This window comes from Alligator sinensis, unplaced genomic scaffold, assembly GCF_000455745.1.
Source record: "Alligator sinensis unplaced genomic scaffold, ASM45574v1 scaffold866_2, whole genome shotgun sequence".
NCBI lineage: Eukaryota > Metazoa > Chordata > Crocodylia > Alligatoridae > Alligator > Alligator sinensis.
In genome coordinates, this window is record NW_005841900.1 from 718590 (window position 1) to 726710 (window position 8121).

At 43.8% G+C, this 8121-nt stretch overlaps 1 protein-coding gene across 8 annotated transcripts in view; it reads left to right on the forward strand.

Moving 5' to 3' along the window:
• KIDINS220 (kinase D interacting substrate 220) overlaps positions 1-8121 on the forward strand; it is a 137051-nt gene that overhangs the window by 252 nt on the left and 128678 nt on the right. The window lies entirely within an intron of this gene.

Below are 8121 nucleotides of genomic sequence, written 5' to 3' on the forward strand. Positions count from 1 at the left end.
CCGGCGGGCATTGTTCGCTCCCGGGCTGATGGAGACCGCGATTTCGCTGCTGATCGCCTAGTGGGGCGGAGGGAGGCTAGCCCAGCCTCGGGACCGACTGCCCAGTCCCAGGGTAGCAGATATCACTAAGAAAAAACCCTTTTCTTGCACCTCAGCAACCTCCCCCCAACCCTGTTGTCATAGGGTGTGTTAATGTACAGCTGAAAATAGCTGCATGTTTTGCTGTGTTAAGTATATGTTTACCACATGGGTGTCCTGTCTGTTAAGGTCCATTTCTAGCTTATAGCCTTTGTAGGTATAATGCGAACGGAGTTGTTTTTCTTATTTTGTTGGCTATGAGAGAGGATGTCTGTCGGCTTGTAAGTGCTTTTAATATCAAAATGAAATAAGGTCGCGGTGTTCCTGTGCTGTGTTTGAGCCTGCATTTTCAGTTTTTGCAGGCACACTCACCTGCCTCTTAATTTGTTTTTGTCCTTTGTGTGAAAGAGCTGTGTGAAAGGGAAAACTGACAGCCTCTTTTTATAAGGAGTTTAACATAAGACACCGGTCAAGAAGCAGTGAGAGAAAAAATGGTAACAGGCTCCCATCTAAGATCCTGTTGAAAATCATTACGGCTCCAAAGAGATGTAGAGGTCTCCCTGTTCAGATCAGAGGGCAAGAAAAAGTGTTGGTGGGCATTTGTACACATGGTTGCGCCGCATGCTTTTAAATGCCCCCAATGCTGTGTGCATACATCTGTATAAATGGCAAAATGCACACAGCACTGAGAAAATGGTGGTGGCGCGCTTTTGAACTAAAACGCATCGAAGGTGTTTTAGTTCAGAAGCATACCACTGCCATTTTCTCAGCACTGACACACATTTCATCATTTATACAAATGCACATGATGCGACACTGGGCACGTCAGCTCATGTGCGGAGCAGACTTGATTAATTGAGTGGTGAGCTGCTGAGCTTGGGTAGGTCTGGCTTTTCGACCTTCAGTAACAGTTGGCTGATAGAAATAGTCACAATTGAACACTTTTTGTCTTCTGTTAAATTTAAGTGTATAGACTTTTCACGTGTATGTGAGATGGTTAGTGTTGAGGCTTCTGCCTAATGAATGATAAAATAAATTACCAGAGAATAGTATGGCGTGGCTTACTTTGACCACTGAACAAATAGCAATTTGTTGTGGGTCATTGTGTGAATAAAGAAATGTCCGTACATTTCTCTTGTATTTGCATGTCATCCTTAAGAGTATTTCCTTCCCATTTGTACATCTGAAACATGACGAGATTTTAATGATAAGAAACACCTTTCCACAAGCTGTAAAAGCTAGCTGTATGCCGTTTAGAAGGCATCCATGAGAACTTCATAGCAATCATAGAGAAATAGGGCTGGAAGGGACCTCCATAGGTCTAGTCCAGCCTGCTGCCTAAGGCAAGATCATCCCTCCCCAAACCATTCTGTACAAATCCATAATCTAACCTCTTAGTAAAACTACCATCAACCCTGATACCACACAAGGCATAATGCCCTACCCTGTCACAGATAAAGAAGGGGGCACTGGCACCCCGTGTCCTGCTTCTGTAAAAGGTTGTTAATATATGCTCAGGAGATCAAGGAAGAGGACACACCCCCTACTACAGAAGAAAGCAAAAATCCTCAACAATCCACACCAATCTGATCGTGGGGTAAAATTCATTCTTGACTCCAAATACGGTGATTGGTTTGGTCCTGAGTGAAGGGGCAAGACCCTGTAGCCAGGAATTTCTGGCTTTAAGTCTCAGTCAAAATCCCCAGCTTGGCTGCAGCCAACACCCAATGCTTAAGAAGAAAGCTTAAAAATAATAATAAAAAACCTTTTGGGCGTAACAGCAAGGGGTGGGGGAGCAGGATTCCCTCCCACCCCTAAGTGGCAACCAGCAAAACCCAGAAGCCTGGGAAGTACCTGTAGGAGAACATAGGCATAGTTACACGTATCTCATCCCTGACCAGTGGCTATCCAACCTCTTCTTGAACACCGTCAGTGTTGGAGAGTTCACAGCTTATGTAGGCAGTTTATACAATTTATTCTAACAGTGTAAGTTTTCCCTGATATCCAATCTAAACTTACTTTGCTGCAATTTTAAGACATTGGTCTGCATCCTGCTTTTTGTAGCAAGAGAAAAGGTGTTTTTCTTCTTCTTCATGGCAGCCCTTCAAAGTATTTGAAGACTGCTATTATACTGCTAGCGTTAGGAGCTAGTGATACATTTTGAAGATTGGTATTTAAGACTGAGAAATTGGAAGCAAGGGATCTGTGAGGCCAGAAAGAACCATAGCATGGACTGCTTGATTAGGATGGAGGATGGCCTGAAATTTTGGATGCATGCTTGATGAAACTTCCTGAAGAGAGTATTCCAAAGTCTAAGAAGCCTCTCAAAAAGAAGAGAGAGATGTTCTGGTTTAAATAAGAGACGAGCTTGTTCTCCAGAACAGGTTCTGATGAAAGGACTTGTGTTATTTTATCTGTTATGAATTAGATTGGTGGTTTTTCATGAAAGAAAAATGGGAAGAACATAGACTTGTTGCAGCAGAAAAGAAAAAGATTATATTTTAATTTATTTGTAAAAAATACTCCACCCCAAAACCTTTTTTTTTTTTTTTTTTTAAATAAATGTTTTCAATGGAGAATTTGCGAAGTAAGATATTATTTATTTTACAGCAGTAGTTGTTTAAAATCATTTAATGATTAGGTAATAGTTCAAAACTATTTTAATTTTCAGACCCATGGGGAATAGTCTAAGATACAAATGGACCAATCAGGCCTCTAGATTTTGTTGTTATAGGTGACTCATTGCCACAAGCTCCTGCAATTTGTTTCCAGTAGAGGTGGTTTACCTAAGTCAGAAAAGTCATGTTGCCAATATGGCAAGTAGTGCATGTAGGCACCATATTGGAATCCAAGATGTCTGCTGCAAATTTACATTTTGGCCAATATTTCAGCCCTCAGTAGGGCTGGAAAATTAATTTTAATGATGAAAACAGCATTATATGAACTGAGGAGATCAATCGTAACATTTCCGTTATGGTGGCCATATTGGATTCCAAGATGGCTGACATTAGCATATATGTATTCACACAATGAAATTAAAAGAACTAGTAAACAATACTCTTAATATGAAAAGCTCACAGATTCTATCACTACAAATTTCATAGCAGGCGTACAGTACAGAAAACATTAACTCAAGCTAGCCTACTTGCTTGAGCTTTGTATTGAATTAGACAATACCTCTTTTTTATTTAAGAATGCGGATAAGTTAGATTATTAATACATAATTTATATTTATCAAAATATGCCATATTGCTTCAGATGCTGTCGTGTTTTTTCAATCTCAGCTAGTTTCGATGATCCTCTTTGAAATGCTACAATTTGTGTTGCATGAAATTTTTGTTTTCCATCCAGTGTCTTCTCTAAGATGTTGATATTGTCTGATGAAAACTGAACAAAACTACTGGGAACCAGATTGCTTGGGATAACTCAATTTTTCTGAAATTCCTTTAAGTTTTTCTCACCAATGGTCATCTTGTTGTGACGAACTGTGTCATATGGTATGCTGCATCCAGAAGCATGGAGACTTTATATGAGCTTCATAGATCTAGTTGTATTATGTATCAGCAATCCTAACCCAACATGTTTTGGTCTTAGCTTTTTGCCTCTTGATTGCAGATAAGCCAAATCCTGACATACTAAGTACGCCTCTGTCTAGATTCTTACCTTGCACATGACTTTCAAGAGCTAAGTCGTTATTGTCATCTTCCAGAATCAAATGGATCAATGTGTAAAGGTTATCAGGAACACATTTTTGGGTTTGCTCTTCATGCAAGTTGCTATATCCTTTTATGCCAACTATAACTTTCAGGTTCTACTTTGATCTTGAGAGCAGCATGGTAAAAGTTTTGTGCATCTGAAAACTCTTCTGTGAACCACAGGACAGTGGCTTCCTCATCGTTTATATGAAAAGTTATAGTTGTACGGCATTACCAGTTTTCACAGTTGAGAAGACAAGGAGTGGAAGATTTGCATTTCTTTGGTGCTGAAATTGAATGGCTGTCTTGTAGCAAGTCTGAAGTTCTTGCTTTATTTGCTTCAATGTGGTTAGAGGACATTCACCACCTTGATCTGCTACTAAATTGTAATATCTTTCAAATATAGCTTTCAGACTGTACACATTTTTTCATGCAAAACCAGCATCTGGTTCATCAGGCACTTGATGCTATGCTGTCACTTCAGGAGAAAAAAAGACTATCTGCTTGTGTAATCTCCACGTGTGAATGGGAACGACAGACTTGTTGCTTCCATTGTTCTTTCCACCTGCATTCAGGATGGTAATGTGCCTTGGCAGCTTTTAAATCTTCAGTGCCAGTTCAGCAACATAAAACTTTATTCTTCTTTGCTAGCTTGTGCATTGCATTGGCTGATTTAAATGACAACACTTGACTCAGTCTATTCTTATTAGACCGTTTCTGGCACAATATGCGCATCCTCCAGTGAACTGCTGGATTCATAGATTGTAAGGCCGGAAGGGATCTCAGAAGATCATCGCGTCCAGCCACCTGCACCAAGCTGGAAAGATAACTGGAGGTCAGGTGACCCCAGCAAGGTGACTGTCCAGTCTCCTTTTGAAGATTTGCGAAGTAGGTGATTGCACCACCTCGGGAGGGAGCTTATTCTACAGTCTGGACACCTTGACTGTGAAGAAGTCTTTTCTAATGTTGAGCCTGAATTGATTTTCCAGGAGTTTGTGGCCATTACTTCTGGTTTTCCCTTTGGGTGCTGTGGTGAACAGTTGCTCACTGAGCCCTTGATGTACTCTCCTACTGTAGTGGTAAGCTGCTACCAGGTCCCCTCTCAGCCTTCTTTTCCTTAGGGTGAAGAGTTCTAGACCCCTTAGCCTTTCCTTGTATGGCTTGCCTTTTAAGACTCTGATCATACGGGTGGCTCTTTGGACTCTCTCAAGCTTGTCCACATCCTTGTTAAAGTGTGGTGCCCAGAACTGGACACAGTACTCCAGATGTGGTCTCACCAGCACTGAGTAGAGTGGAAGAATCACCTCCTTGGCTTTGCTGGAGATGCATTGATTGATGCATGCCAGAGTATTGTTTGCCCTACTGGCTACACTGTTGCACAGCTGGCTCATATTCATACTGTGGTCTATCATTATCCCAGGTCCCTTTCGTTTGTGGTGCCAGTCAGTTTGGTGCCACCAAGCCTGTAGGTGTGTTGAGGGTTGCTTGTCCCGAGGTGGAGCAGTTTACATTTCTCACTGTTGAACTTCATCAGGTTCCGATCCGCCCAACTTGCTAGCCTGTCTAGGTCCACCTGTATCTGTAGCCTATCTTCAACTGTGACCACACTTCCCCATAACTTGGTGTCATCCACAAACTTGGCCAGTGAGCTCTTCGCTGTGAGCTCTTCACCCCCACATCCAAATTGTTAATAAAGGTATTGAAAAGTACTGGACTGAGCACCGACCCCTGCCGGGACACCGCTACCCACTTCAAGCTAGGATGGCAGATCCGTTCGCTATGACTCTGGGCCCTATCCTGCCACCAGTTTCTCACCCGTGTGACTGCCTCGGAGTTAAGCCCACAATCCTCCAATTTTCTTGTGAGGACATGGTGAGATACTAGATCAAACGCCTTTTGGAAGTCTAAGTATACAATGTCAGCCTGCTTTCTTGTGTCCAGGTGGCGAGTTACCTGGTCATAGAAGATGAGGTTGGTAAGACAAGACTTGCCTGCGACGAAGCCATGCTGGCTGTCATTCAGAATCTTACCTTCTGCAAGCTTATCGCAGATAGACTCCTTGATTAATTTTTCTAGGATTTTCCCTAGAATGGAAGTTAGGATGATTGGCCTATAGTTACCTGGGTCCTCCCTCCTGCCCTTCTGTGGATGGGCACGACATTGGCCCTCTTCCAGTCCTCAGAGACTTCTCCAGAGTGCCACAAGTTGTGGAAGAGTTTTGCCAGGTGTACCGCAATAACTTCGGCTAGCTCCTTCAGCACTCAGATGGAGATCATCCAGTCCTGCTGACTTGCATACGTCTAATTTTATTAATTGGTCATGCACCAATTCTGGGGCTAGGAAGACGATTATTCCTGCCATGCTTATTCTCTACTCTACCTGGTGTGGTTTTCTTCTTGGTCCTATAAAAGATCAAGGCGAAGTAGTTATCTAGGAGTTCAGCTTTCTCTTGGGTGCCGGTAACCAGCTTTCCTGAGTTTTTGAGCAATGGCCCCACACTTGCAGTTGTTTTCTTTTTGTTCCCCACATACCTAAAGAAAGGACTTCTTGTTGTCCTTGATTCCTGTTGCTAATCTTAAATTTGGTTGCTACTTTAGCCTGACTTATCTATTCCCTGCAAATGTGGACCGTCGTGGAATAGTCCTCCTTGGGGCCCATCCCAAGCTTCCATCCTTTATAAGCCTTTTTCTTCTTTCTTAAGAGGACCATGATTTCCCTGTTTAGTCAAGAGGGCTTCCCAGCCCTTCTGTTACCTTTTCTCCACATGGGAATGGACTTCTTTTGTGCTCCAAGCATCATGTCCTTAAGGAACAACTATTCTTTGTGCATACCTTTCGCCTTCGATCCTGGTCCCGCAGCACTTGCCCTACTAGTGACAGGGGCTTGGGCAGAAGTCCTGTTACTAGGATAGCCTTGGGGGCAGGAAACCATGGGGAGCATGCTATGCAGGTGAAGGGACTTGGCACACCTAGGGAAGATCAGGGTAATTAAACCCGCTGCTGCCTACATAAGCCCAGCTGCTAGGGACCGTACTTTGCCCTTGGGCACCGGAGGAATAGGAGAACATGGATGAGGAGAGAGAGGAAGAGGAGGAGGCACAAGACCCTGAAGGGAGTCGGGGACCAGTGATGGGAATAGCCGCAATCCACTGGTAAGGAGTGGGGTACCGATCCGAGACCTATAGACAGCACGGGCAACTAAGGGAGGATCCAGGGGACCTGGCAGAGCTGAGCGGGAAGAGGAATACTGAGGCAGAGGACTCCGGGGCAGTGCACGGAGGGGAGAACCTTGCAAAGTCATTCACCCCACCAGGCAGCCAGGGCGTGCAGTGGGTTCAGCCCTGGGTATGGAGAGATCACGGCAGAGATGCCTCTCTGCTGAAGAGCTGGTGAGACATGCCCCCGTCAATGAGGTAATTGGCAGTGAGAACACTGTGCAAGTTGAAATTGACTAAAACAGCCAGGAAACTCACCGTGTTAATTAGAACAGCCCTAGGGCTCCCTCTGCTAATGAGGCAATTAGCAGGGAGGAAACAATGTAACTCTGATACCAATAAAGTTAACACTGGGAAGTTAACCATCTGGGTAATCTGTGGTGAGTTCTCACCCTCAGGGATAAACACTTAACATCTTTTCCTTTCAGTCAAAGTCGTGGCAGGTGGGCTCTGAGGGGAACTGGGAAGGACACAGCCATCCTCCTACAGTGACCTAAGCTTGTTGAAATTTGCATTTTTGAAATCCAAGACTTAATCCTGCTATCCGATTTGTATGCCATATGTTGGACAGTGAACACGATGGTTTCGTGGTCGCTGTTGCCCAGACTTCCCTCTATGTTTAAGTCGGTCACCAGGTCATCTCCTTTGGCCAGGACCAAGTCTAGCAGAGTGTCACCTCTGGTTGGCCCGTGCACCTGAGTCAGCAGTGGAGTAGATGATCTTTTTGATGTCCTATGCGTTCTTCACTTGATGTTGTTGGGAGGGTTTCCCTTTCATTTTCTACTTTGCATGACTTTCTTAACAGTCGCTTAATATGCCCTCTGTGTGTAAAAGAACTGTAGCAATAATGGTGCCAATTGAGGCTTTTGGAATGTTGCAACACAGGATCCACACAGTGCGACAGTCTGTCAAGAATACTGCTGTAACAAGTGCCCTACGTTGAACGAGTGCCTCATGTATTTGCGTAATTCCAGCAGGTGTACTTTGGGTAATCATTGACTACAAACCTACTTTGAGACATATGATACATCTTGTAGGTTTTAAGTCATACCTCCCACGCTTTCATAGATTCATAGATGTTAGGGTCGGAAGGGACCTCAATAGATCATCGAGTCTGACCCCCTGCATAAGCAG